Source organism: Schistocerca piceifrons, chromosome 8 (genome assembly GCF_021461385.2).
Source record: "Schistocerca piceifrons isolate TAMUIC-IGC-003096 chromosome 8, iqSchPice1.1, whole genome shotgun sequence".
Classification (NCBI taxonomy): domain Eukaryota; kingdom Metazoa; phylum Arthropoda; class Insecta; order Orthoptera; family Acrididae; genus Schistocerca; species Schistocerca piceifrons.
Genome location: NC_060145.1, coordinates 498896896 through 498910250, shown reverse-complemented (window position 1 = coordinate 498910250; position 13355 = coordinate 498896896).

The window sequence follows — 13355 nt, the reverse complement described above, 5'->3', positions numbered from 1 at the left end:
CCCGTTAAGCGGTATCGGGCTCGGCTAGCACTTGGATGGATGACCGTCCGGTCTGCCGAGCGCTGTAGGCAAGCGGGGTGTACTCAGCCCTTGTGAGGCAAACTGAGGAGCTACTTGATTGAGAAGTAGCGGCTCCGGTCTAGGAAACTGACATACGCCCGGGAGAGCGGTGTGCTGACCACATGCCCCTCCATATCCGCATCCAGTGACGCCTGCGGGCTAAGGATGACACGGCAGCCGGTCGGTACCATTGGGTCTCACAAGGCCTTTTCGGACAGAGAGAGATTTATACTCGAAGTTAATACAAAAACGTCTAGCGTTTCATTTAAAATTCCCGCCAGTCTTAAAAATGGGCATATAATCTATGCCGCGGGAAACCTATCTCTATCTGGCAACATTGGATTCAACTGCCGGCAACAGTGCACCGATGCGAGGAACCTGATGCGGGGATTCATTAGCTTGCTAACACTGTCTCCCTCCCACCCCACCATCACAACCGCAGAACACTGTCCATCCTATGATGCATCATTGCATTCTACAGTGCCAGTGAACTTGAACTGAAAGTGATACGTGTTATCGGAGAATGTACAATATTTTTGTTAGTAGCTAGTTTCTAAATGGAAAAAATTAAAGGATACTAATAGACGCGGGATGTAAACTGAAAGTAATAGGATATGCAGAATAACGTGTAAACAGATCAACTGAGCGGCATTTCGACCCTCCACCAACAGAAAAATCCATTCGCGGTTGGTAGGCTGGTAAACAAGTACTGCAAAAAATGAGGAAGAGTAAGTGTGCGAATAGAGGATTGAATGCAAAATGGCCAAACCTAGAAGATGACATATAAATCGCCAAAATGACATTGGAATTAATACACAAATGATTCGAATACACGTTCGTAAGCTAGCGCTACAATGGAACTTCACAGACTTTAAGGGTCGAGTTGGTTGGGGCTGCAGTTTTAAGAGGCGTCATGGACCTTGTATGCGAGCAAAAACCAAAATTATCTCAGAAAATTTCACAAGAGTATGAAGAGAAAATATTATCTTCACATCGCTTTATTATCTAACACCAAGACAAAACCATTGTGCAACTAAGCCAAATAGCGACAATAGACGAAATTGTTCTCAGATATGACGAGCCGAGTAACGGAAATGTTGCCGTGAAAGCTGCTAAAACTGTAACTCTAAAAGCAAGTGGACGTGAAAAAATGCGCTACAGTGTTGTCCATCGATGTTGTTCTGGCAGTACTAAGCTTAATCCAGTGATTAGTCTCAAGCGCAAAACAATGCCGAAACCTTCTGAAGTGCCGCCAAGTGTGGTACACATGCATGACAAGGGTTGGATGGACGAGTCTGGTATGAAATTATCAATTAACCGAGTGTGGGAGTGAAGAAAAGGTGCATTATTGTAGAAGAGTTATCTTCCTGTGCTAGATCACGTTAGTAGTCATATAAAAAATGTTGTGAAAGAGAAACTGAGACAGGGAAATACAGTGCCTGCTGTTATTCCGGGAGGACTTACTTCACAATTGCAACCTCCTGATGTCTCGATAAGTAAACCATTTAAAGTGTATGTGGGAGAGGAAGGATAAAATCCATCCATCGCGGAAAGGAGCTTTAAAGCAACCTTCAATCAAAGAATGTGTCAGTGGATAAAACAGTTGTTGTCTGGAGTGAGAGGAGACTTTATTATTAAATCTTTCAAGAAGCGCGAAATAAATAACGCTATCGATGGCAGTAAAGAACATCTTACATATAAAGAGGACAACGATGCGGACGAAGAGGAGGAAGAAGAAGAAGAAGAAGAAGAAGAAAGTCCAGCAGATGGTTTTCAGAGATTTTAAAGGTCATTTCGGTTTAAAAAACTAAGAATTTTTTTAGTCCGGATTTGTAATCTACTCATAAATTTTGTAAAAAATTTCTTGAAATTAAGGTGCTTTTTATAGTCAGTATCGTCTTAGATTCCGTGAAATACAGTGTTTATATCTCACACTAGTAGTTACAATAAAATTGCAGCGCCACATGGAAGACCGACGCCAATACGACAGGGTAATTGGTCCACATCATCTCACTACATCATCATCTACATCTAGATGACCACTCTGCAATTGACACGTAAGTGTCTGGCAGACAGTTCATAGATACACTGTCGCTCTATTCCCTTACCGTCCCACTCTTGAGGAGCACGCGGGAAAAATAAACACTTAAATCTTTCCGTACGAGCTAAGATTTCTTTCGTTTTATTACAACGATCTTTCCTCCCTAGGTAGATAGGTTCCAAAAAAACATTTTAGCATTCGGAGGAGATCTTTGGAGTTTAAAATTTCGTGGAAACCTCTCGTAGTAACGAAGAACTCCCATGTTTTAATAATTGGCACCCCAACTGGTGACACTCTCTCCCCTATTTCGTAGTACTAAAAAACTAGCTCTCATTCTCTGAACTTTTTCGATGTCCTCCGGTATCCCACACCACGTACCAAATACTTCTACATCTGTCGATGTCCCTTCAACCACGATAACTTGTTGCGTCCTGCCAGCCGAAAAATCTTCAATCGAGTCACAAATATCGCTTGATACGCCATACGATCGTATGAACTTTTTTTATTCGGAGGTTTCAATGGATTAACATTCCAGGGCGATATTCACCTGCTATACCCTTACTGCTGTATGGGAATGGGCACTTCATGCTGAAAAGTAACTGAAAAATAATCTCAGTTATCCATCATGTAACTAAATCAGAGCCGCTACTAATATTCTTCAAAAAATGGTTCAAATGGCTCTGAGCACTGTGGGACTTAGCATCTGAGATCTTCAGTCCCCTAGAACTTAGAACTTCCAGACAGAAGCGCCTAGAACCGCTCGGCCACCCGGCCGGCTAATATTCTTCCATCACAGACATGGGCACGTGACAGTGTGTGGAAATTTCCTGACTTCGTGACGTCTCTTTAACATACTTCGCCCAAGTAATTAAAATACCACAAGCACTACAGATAACCCATGATGAAGATGATAGAAGATGTCATCGAAACCTTGAGACTGCACAGAGATCTGACATGGAAACAAATCCGCGCAGGATTCATCCACTTGTACAGCTTAATCCACCATATCAGAGGCTAATTAAAAAGCCCTGTTTAGCTGCTGGACTAGTACGGAAATTTGTACCTGGCTGTCGTAATTGAGATGACACTCGAGATATTGGTGTTGCCCGCGACTGGAAGCTGAAGTTTTATCTCGGGAGGTGGCAGCTGGGACGCGGCTGTGACGTCAGTCACAGGACAGACGTAACTGGGGCAGCCAGTGGCTGTGCCGAAGTGGGAGGCAGCTGCTCTGGGAGCTGCAAGATTGCGGCGCGAGGACCGCGCACGGGCGGCGCGAGTCATAACGGCGGCCAACTCGCGCAGTGGCTGCTGGTACTCGCTGCAGACAGATATGAGGCCACGGCGGCAGTCCAGCCACTGTGCGCCGAATATTGGACGCGCCTGCGACCGCTGCGGCTTCTCGGCAGAGTGCCGAAGAGTGCAGTTCTGCTGAGGCCTAACACTGATGTGGTCACGCAGGAAGATACATAGGTCGTACTGATCACGCATTCAGAACGTGTGAAAGTACACCGAAGCTTCTATCTGCAATTACACTGCGAGAAAAAAATTAGCAACCTCAGTGGCGACAGGATATAATATGTGCATACTGAGGGGTTGTGGTGTTAGTGATACATTTATCACGGCCGTCAACGAACAGATGGTGTTCAGAAGACCTGTCTGTGTACCCTCTATTTTAAATCTGAAGGCAGTAAATGTGCTAAATTCAGAGTTGAACAGTGTTTGGAACATTGGTCATGCTCCACCAGTGAGCACTACCCCTGCCGAACAGCTTCAGCCATATGAACGGTGTCGCATTACCAAGCTGTGGGAAGATAGTTGGACATATGGACGGGTTGCTGCAAATGTTGGCTACTGTGTATCGGTAACGTGTCGTTACTTTCTGCTGTGGTCTGTGGAACATTTGCACACTCGTAGACCAGGCCCTGGAAGTCCGCTTAATACGGACGGCATGTGGTCAGCACACCGCTCTCTGGGCCGTTGCCACTTTCCGTGACCGGTGGCACTACTTCTGATTCAAGTAGCTCCTCAGTTGGCTCACAAGGGCAGGGTGCACCCCGCTTGCCAGCAGGGTTCGGCAGACCCGGGCGGTGATGCATCCGAGTGCTGGCCAATCCCGACAGCGCTTAACGGGTGATCTGACGAGAACGGGTCTTACCACTGCGCACGGCCGTTGGCAACTGAACATCGTGAAGGGAGGAAACCCGGGCAGATGTTGCAACTGCTGTGTCATCGAGGACCGTTGGAAGCCGTCTGCTTACAGCAAAGTTATGATGATACGCTACTCTGGCCAGCCTGTCAGTGACACCACGACACTACCACGCGAGGCTACTTCATTGTTGTGAAAGAGATGACTTGAGACAGGATTGGTGCTCTGTTGTCTTCAGTCATGAGGTAGATTGTGTCCCCAAGCGAGTGATGGTCGTACGCATGTGTGACGCAGACCACCTCGGAGAGTGTCTTCGTCCGTGTCAAATGGGGCCCACCACAGGTTTCATGGAGTGGGGGGCCATCAGTTACGACTCACGATCACATGTGGTGTTTCTACAGGGTAAGATAACCAGTGCACAGATGGTTATTACCACGCTACCGTCATTTCTTCGATAGGAATGGAATACGCTTTTGCAGCTCGACAACGCACGTCCACCTACGACTCCTCTTCGTGGTGTGCAGCCGCCTTGACCGGTAAGACCACCAGGTCTCTCGCCAATTGAAGTGCGAACTTGTTCGTTGTCCAGAGCCTTTCCGATCCTTTGTCAAATTACAGCAACAAGCGCAAGGTGCTTTGGGTAAGGCATCGCAGTATGCGATCGGCACCTTCATGATCGTCCACTTGCGAGGATACTCACCTGCGTTGCCGCCAGACGGGAGTACACCGGATACTCCTGTAACTATTTGGGCGGCCTTTACTCTGACATGTGTGTCCCATTTTGTCTCAATCTGCAATGGTGGACTACCTGCCACCTCAGTTATCAACAAAATGACCGTGTCCTTGAAGGTGTCGCATTTTTATTTTCCCGCCTTTTTTTTTTTAGCTATCACACGTGACACTATCATGAGGCCGCGAGACTTGGTGCCGCAAAGTACGTGTTTGTCTGTGGTACGCTGGCCTCAACAAACGTGAACAAGCTGGGAGAATGGATGAGGGCATAAATCTGTTATTAATGGATAATCGGAGACTACATAAGGCATATTAGGCGTGCCGGCCAATACTCTGAAAGGGCATTTATTGCAGGTACGCTTGACAAGCGACCCACACAGGCACAACAGAAAAAATTAAAGTCATGAAAAGTAATGCAGCACAGAACTGTACCAGAGTGCTAGGAATGCACCGTAACTGATTGTAATTCTTTGTGAAAAACGTTAGCTGGTGTAAGCTCAGGACGAAGCCCGAAATCAGGTCCACGTGTCGTTATCGCCTGACAGATCAAGTACCAAGAAAATGCGCCGATGTTATTCCGATGTAAAATTGCTCTGAGCACTGTGGGACTTAACATCTGTGGTCATCAGTGCCCTAGAACTTAGATCTACTTAAACCTAACTAACCTAAGGACATCACACACATCCATGCCCGAGGCAGGATTCGAACCTGCGACCGTAGCGGTCACGCGGTTCCAGACTGAAGCGCCTAGAACCGCACGGCCACAGCAGACGGCTATTCCGATGTCAATCATACACCATAGATAGTAATTTTCTTTTTCTGGCTCATCATTCTGCTGACTGGTTGGACCTGACCCTCCACGAATCCCTCTCATTCCACGATCTCTTCACCTCAAAGTAGCACTTACAAGCTGTGTCCTCAATTATTTGCTGGATGTATTTCAGTCACTGTTTTCTTCTACAATTTTTACATTTTTACTCTCTACAGCTCCCTCTAGTACCATGGAAGCTATTCCGTGATGTCTTAAATAATGTCTCTTCTTATTGTCAGTGTTTCCCATATATTTCTTCCCTCATCGATTCTATGGAGAACCTCCTCATTCCTTACCTTATCGGTCCACATAATTTTCAACATTCTTCCAAAACAACGCATCTCAAATGCTACGAGTCTTTTTTTTCGCTTTTCCCACAGTCCATGTTTCACTGCCATAAAATGATGTGCTCTAAATGTACATTCTCAGAAATTTCTTCCTCACGTTAAGATCTATCATACCAGTTGACTTCTTTTGGCCAGGAACGCCCTTTTTGCCAGTTCTAGTCTACTTTGAAAGTCCTTGCTCGGCCTCTCATGGGTTAATTTGCTGCCGAGGTAGCAGAATTCCTTAGCTTCATCTACTTCGTGATCACCAGTGCTAATGTTCAGTTTCTCATAGTGACTTTAGGACGTGTAAGTGTCGCGGCATATGAAGTTCTGCCTCTTCACTATATAGCCCTGATCATTCCTGTGCTAACACATATACAAAGTCTCGTTGTTGCATTAAAAATATTTGAGAAAAAAAAGGGGTCTGAATAAACGATAGCGGCTCTTACAACGAATTGGAAACAGCGTTGTTGGCTCTACTTGAAGCTACATAGCCTCATGCAGCTGTGCACGTCGAGTGATGTGAACTGGAATCAGGCCTCATGACGCACCACGCTTCCCCTCTCAGCAGCAGCCAGAAAGTTGCCTTCTAAGGTTACAGGTGTGACACGCAGCAACGGCATACAGAGCTATTCACAAGTACCCCATGGGTTGCAGAAGATGACTGAAGATTATGAAATTTCAGAGACAAAGAAAAATAATACGTACAGTGCATAGGGCATCCCTCCAAGTTTCCATTCCTACTACGCGCTGTGGCCTAGTTTCAGAACACACCAGCAGAGGACAGGAGTGCCAGAACACGTAGACCAGGGCCGGCCGCGGCGTGCGCAACTTCACACGGGCCACGTGTCCGGCCAAGCCTCGGCCCCTCTCGGTTTCTCTCCCTAAGTACAGTATAAAGCCTCCTATACTGGCGCATTAAGTAAAAAACTAAATTTACATCCATATCGACAGATAAGCTATAGTCATGGCGATACATTAAAGTGTGTCCCATCTTTTTCTCATAGAGCCAGCACACAGCATTATGCTAGCAATAATGATGTAACTTCCTGAAACCATCTGAAGATGAACCTGAAAAGGTTCGAAAACTGGTTCATGGAGTAAAACATAATTATATATATATATACTAAGATGGTATCTGTTCTTTCGGACAAACACAAACATTGCCCGAACTCTTACGGGAATCGGCAACGCGCCGCGAGTAATGAGTATAATGGGCGGGGGCACTACGAATGTAGTGCGGGACAATATGTTGAGAATGTGGGTTCCGCGGGTGGCGTGCCAGAGATAAATCCCTGCAGTCGCACTATCCTCTGTGTCCTCGGTGGCTCAGATGGATAGAGCGTCTGCCATGTAAGCAGGAGATCCCAGGTTCGAGTCCCGGTCGGGGCACACATTTTCATCTGTCCCCGTTGACGTATGTCAACGCCTGTAAGCAGCTAAGGGTGTTCATTGTAAAACATAATTATTCAAAAAAGTGACGGGTTGCAGTTTTGTATAACTTATTTACATTCAATATACAGTCACGGTGCTAAAATATCCGTAATGGATAAGCATACAAAGATTAAGCTTCGCCGCCTCTGTCCGGTGCGTTTCCGCCGTGTCTTTTGCTAACAACATGACCAGGATGGAACCACATCCCTCCGTAAAAGGCATGTTATCTCTCCTGTTGCATCAGTTTCGAAGTTTCCAAAGAACGGCCATAAACTCGCTAAAAGCTCCGTGCTTTCACAAATATGTTTTGCAACAGAGTCTGGATGTCTGGGCGCCAGTGTCCCACGGAAAATCGTAAAACACTCACAGTTGTTTTGTCGGTTTCCTGCCTAACAAGGGCCCATCCTCTGCTTTATTGTCGGTCTACAATGAGCTGGTCATTGCAGCGGCGACCTCTCGGAGCCAGTCAGTCTACCTGGACGCGGCTGCCTCCTAAACATTGCCAATCAATGTGCCTGCACAATGAGACCAAGGAACTCGGCTGTCCGGAAATGTTCCCATCCAGGTTCCACAGAAAAAACGCGCTTCCCCTGGTGAGTTCCGCGGAGCGCCCCATTCTGCTCTCTCACGATGTCTAATGACTACTGAGCTTGATGATATGGAGTACCTGGCAGTAGGTGACAGCACAGTGCAACTAATATGAAAAACGTACGCTTCTGTTGCTGCCGGACACTTTTGATCACATAGTGTATATACATGCCCTCGCATGCTTTAATGCCTTTAATAAATAAAATGTGGAAGTATTTTTGGTTTGTGGCTCGCACCACACCGATGACTCCAAAGTATGAGGATACGAAATTCTTCATAGTACAAGCCATGCTGGCTACAAAAACAGCAATAAGCCATTGGAATCTTATGTAGAAACACCTGCAGCAAACGACTGCATTCGAAGTGGCCACACTGTGAATGATATAACGAAGAATTTAAGTGTTGTATGGGGTCTAAGGGGGTGTGGAAATTCAAGTGTGTCAATAATGTGTACGTAAGTGGAATTAACGTTTTTATCTGTTACTGTAAATAACCTAACCTAACTGTCATGATTTCTTCCTAAGGTGATTTATATATTGGTCTACCTGATTCTGGTGAACAGTGTCAAATGACACACTGTAACGTATGAGTACTATATTGCGAACTAGAATAGCTTTCTGTTGTTGTTAAAATGTTAACCTAACCATGAGACCATTTTTAGCTAAAATGGCGTTCATGATTTAGATAATGAAACACTACATGAATTGCACATTATTTCATGATTTACGATGGATTACAACAATTTATTGTCATTAACAAGTAAAAATATTTATGTTGGCATTTTTTGTGATATTTTGATGTTAATTGTTCAGCCTCTCTTAAGCTCCAGTCGTCTTTTTGTGGTTTACTGCCGTAGGAAAACTGTAAATAAATATTGTGTCACATTATTTATATAGTGAAAGACACCGCTACAGGCGCTCTAGAGACATCATTTATGACGTTTGAAACTAAGAAACGACATATCTTGAATTAGCATCCTGTTTGCAGATACGGGAGACTACTTTCATAAGGACAAATTGGAATGTTTGTTTTCCAGTTCTCAAGTAATTTTCGTAGCTTTTTACGTTCGCGCACTGAAGCTTCGAAGCAAGTTAAGATGGACGCTATGATTTTCTTTCCTCGCTATCCACAGTGGATTCCATGAAATTCGCTGGCCACAAAAATTATATTAAATTCAGCTCTACAGACGATTGACTGTTCGATATCCATTATTGACAGATGGTGGCGAAAAATTATACGACAGTGTAATAGCTCAAGTGAAGTAGCTTGGTAAAGACGTTTGACAGAATCTGTGATAGAGATGTTTGGTAAAGCTCTTTCGTAGTGTAATACCAGCCTACGCATGTAGGTAAAAATGAGGGAAGATGGCGCCGCAGATTTAGGGCCCACGCAGTACGTCGTTTTGAAGCCGGTGCCGCCATGTAGCATTAGCAGGCTACTGTTTACAAGGAGAATGTTTGCAAATGCTTTTTATTTGTAATTTCTGTCAAGTGCATGTGACAGTGGTTTTAAATAGTAAATATTACAGTGCTTAGGCTAATAACACAGTGTAAAGAAAGCATTTTCAAACGTTTTCCTGGTCCAAAACGCGAATTTGGTCCCGTAATACGACGTTTTTTCCCTCGTAAATGTAACTTTCATAATGTTTGTATTTCAAATAACCAAGTATGTGATATGAAAAGGATGCCATTTGAATCATTTTTATTGATTATCCATCGATAGCTGAAAACAATGCTTGTTTGGTTACTGATATGATTCTTTCTCATTGCATTTGCATGTTTCAAATCGTATGCACAACATAATGTATGCAATGGGGAAACAATCAAGTAAGGCATGCTGTCATGACGTGAAAGAGCCTTCAAATGTCGTAGGAACACGACTGCATGGAGGTATGTGAGTTACGCCTCCAGGCAGAAATGAGATCTTTTTTGTTTTACTGTCATTGTGTCAGTCTCATTGTATTTTACACATCTTCTCACTTTGAAATCTTACCTATGACGATTTCATTCCCCATCACATCTTATCCGTGCCTGTACTCCATCTCCAATCACCTCTACGTCGACGAAACGTTAAACCGTAATCTTCCTACTTCCTTTCATGGATTTCTCAACAACTTTTTTTTGTCAGTCTTGCGACTGGTTTGGTGAAGCCCCCCCCCCCCCCCACCCCTCCGAAAACTTTCCCAGTGTCAACCTCGTCATCCCAGTGTAGCACTTCCATCGTACGTATCAATTATTTGTGACACATATTCCAGTCTTAGTCTTCCCATACAGTTCTTACCCTCTACAGCTCCCTCTAGTCACATTCAAGTTGTTCGCTGGTATCTTAACAAATTTCCTATCATCCTGTCCCTTCGTCTTGTCAATGTAACCCACCTGTTCCTCTCATCGTCCAATCTGTGCAGAACCTACTCAATCCTAATCTTATCAGTCCACCAAATTTTCAACTTCATTCTACACTGCCACATCTCAAACGCTTCGATTCTCTTCTTTTAGAAGTTCCCAGAGTCCATGGTTCACTTCCACACGTTACTGTGCTGCAAATGTTTATTCTGAGAAATATCTTCTTCAGTTGAGGCTGATTATTGTTATCAGTAGCTTTCTTTTGTCCAGGAATGTCCTCCTGGCCTGTGCTACTCCGCTTTTTATGTCCTCTTTGGTTCTCCTGTCGCTTGTTAATTGACTTTGGAAGTTGCAAGACGCCTTCACATCCTCCCCATTTTGATGCTAGGTTCATCATTCATCTTTTTCTTCAGAATACTGTGTGCTCATTACACTGTCCATTCCACTGCAATTCTTCCTCTCTTTTACTGCGGGTAGCAATATCATCACGAGGGCTGTTCGGATGGTAAGGTCCAACTGGTCGCGAAATTTAAACCACAGTGAAAATCTAAAATGTTTGATTTCCAGCAACTTGCTAAACCTTCTAGTTACCGCTTTACATAGTCGCCATTCCGACATAGACATTTATCGTTGAGTTGTACCAACTTTCCAATACCCCCGTCGTAGGAGGCTGCCAACTGTGCTGTTTCGCCGTTTCTTTACGCTTGTCTGAAGTTCGTTGTCTGTGCCAGAATGTTGTCGTCATAGCCAGCGGTTCATGTGAGCAGAGATGAACATCACAGGGAGCCAAGACTGAGTGTATGGTGACTGATCAAACACTTCCCACAGAAAACGCTACAGGGGTGTCTTCAGTTCTCCTGCAGAATGCGGCAGAGAATTCTCACGAAGAAGGAAACGTATTACAGATATGTTACGTTGGCTGCATGACATCAGGCGAAATCTTTCACCAGGCCCCACTTGACAGAAGACACCGTTTTCTAGGCATCTTTACGTGGTCAGAACTGAAAAGTGACGCGATCCACAGGCATACTAGAGACACTGCCCAACACATCTGTGGAAACTTTCATCGGATTTACACCGTCGTTTTCATTTTACGACCTGTAAGACTTTATTTTCCGAATAACCTTCATATCATTTATTTCCTTTCACTTTTAATTCTAGTACTACTCTTGGACTTTTCTTTATTTCGATAATTACTTCTTCGACCTATAGATTGCGTAATAGGGGTGAAAGGATACATCCCTCTCTTCTACCTATTCTAATCTAAAGGCTTCATTCTTGGTATCGTGTTCTTATTGTGCATATTACCCTTCTTTACATCTCACACCTATTTTACAGAGTACTTCGGTCATCTTGCACTACTTTACATTATCGAAGGCTTTTCTGTGTCTTTATTTTTATTAAGTCTTGTTTGCATTTTCAAACGCAACGTCAGACCTGTCTCTCTGTTGCCTATACCTCTGCCGAAGCAAATCTAATCGTCATCTATTGGACTCTCAATTTTACCTTGTCAAACTATACTTTGAGTGGATTACTTCATAGTTATTATTCAAAGCACACTCATGAAGCTGACGACACAAAATACAGCGAGAGACTTCTGTTTGACAATTCAGAATAGTTTATACTGAATACGGTGAGGTCAAGTTCCGTCTACCTTTTTCGTCCAAGCCGGAAAATTCACCCTGATCGAAAATTCACTTAGTATATCGAATAATATTCGCGAGCTAGTCCATCACTGATCGAACACTAGAAGAAAATTAGTCATAGGACGCCGATCAATTCTCTATGAAACAATTCGTCACGAATGTTCTGAGGGAAACCCATTCGGTAACGGGCGACGGCTCCTATTGTCTGCGGGGAACACCAGGCTCTAAAAGATCGTAAAGGATCGATTATTTACGGCGTGAGTTGCGGAAGACCAGGTGAGCAACAAGTCGTGACCAAGGTTGCCGTCAGACCGCTGGTGGTGTGACGTCAGGGTATTGTTAAAGGGGTCGGAGGAAACAGGGCTTTTCCTTATACGTTGCTACTACGTCTCGCGATCTTACGAAAATGCCGTGCTGTTACGTTACCGCTTTCACCGACGACCTAGACCGTTACCAACCTATCTGACCGCTCGTACGTCTCCTTGATGTTCTTCTTCTTCTTCAAACTACCTACTATGATTATATGATGTTGTAAACAGTTACTAAATACACTAACGAAAAAGATCCTCGCAAAACCAAAAAACGAAACTTCGGAAATACATTTTCCCATGTAACACACTTATTAGCAGTGCAAGATCAGAGGTTAATGTAAACGCGGGATAAACCACTGCAAATGTGAAATACTGGTGCATTAAAAACCGATGTAAACGCCAGAATGTTGAATGAAATCGTGCAAACATGCTTGCATTGTTTTGTACAGGTGGCGGATGTCAGTTTGTGGTACGGAGTTCCATGCCAATTGCACATGGCCGGCCGGTACAGGAATGGCTAGTGCTGTTTGTGGTTGACGCTGGAATAGTCGTGTTCATGACTGGCAGCACAACGCATCGGATCACCAGAGTGACGTCACAAATTTGCAGTCAGGCTGCACGGGATAACCTCGAGAGCGCTCCTCCTGACATTCTAAATCGCCTGCCAGATCGCAACTCCATTGTGTAGGTCCAGTGCGTGAAGCACGCAGCCAGGTCGGTCGCAGACCTCAGCTGCTCTCCTAACCGAGACACGGCCATCACTGGAACAGAGGCAGGACAGCTTTCATCAGAAAACACAACAGAGCTCCACCCTGTCCTCCAATGAGCTCTCGCTTCACGCCACTGAAGTCACGAATGGTGGGTGCTTGGGGGTTAGTAGAGTGCACGCTACAGGGCGTCTGACTCGGAGGTGTC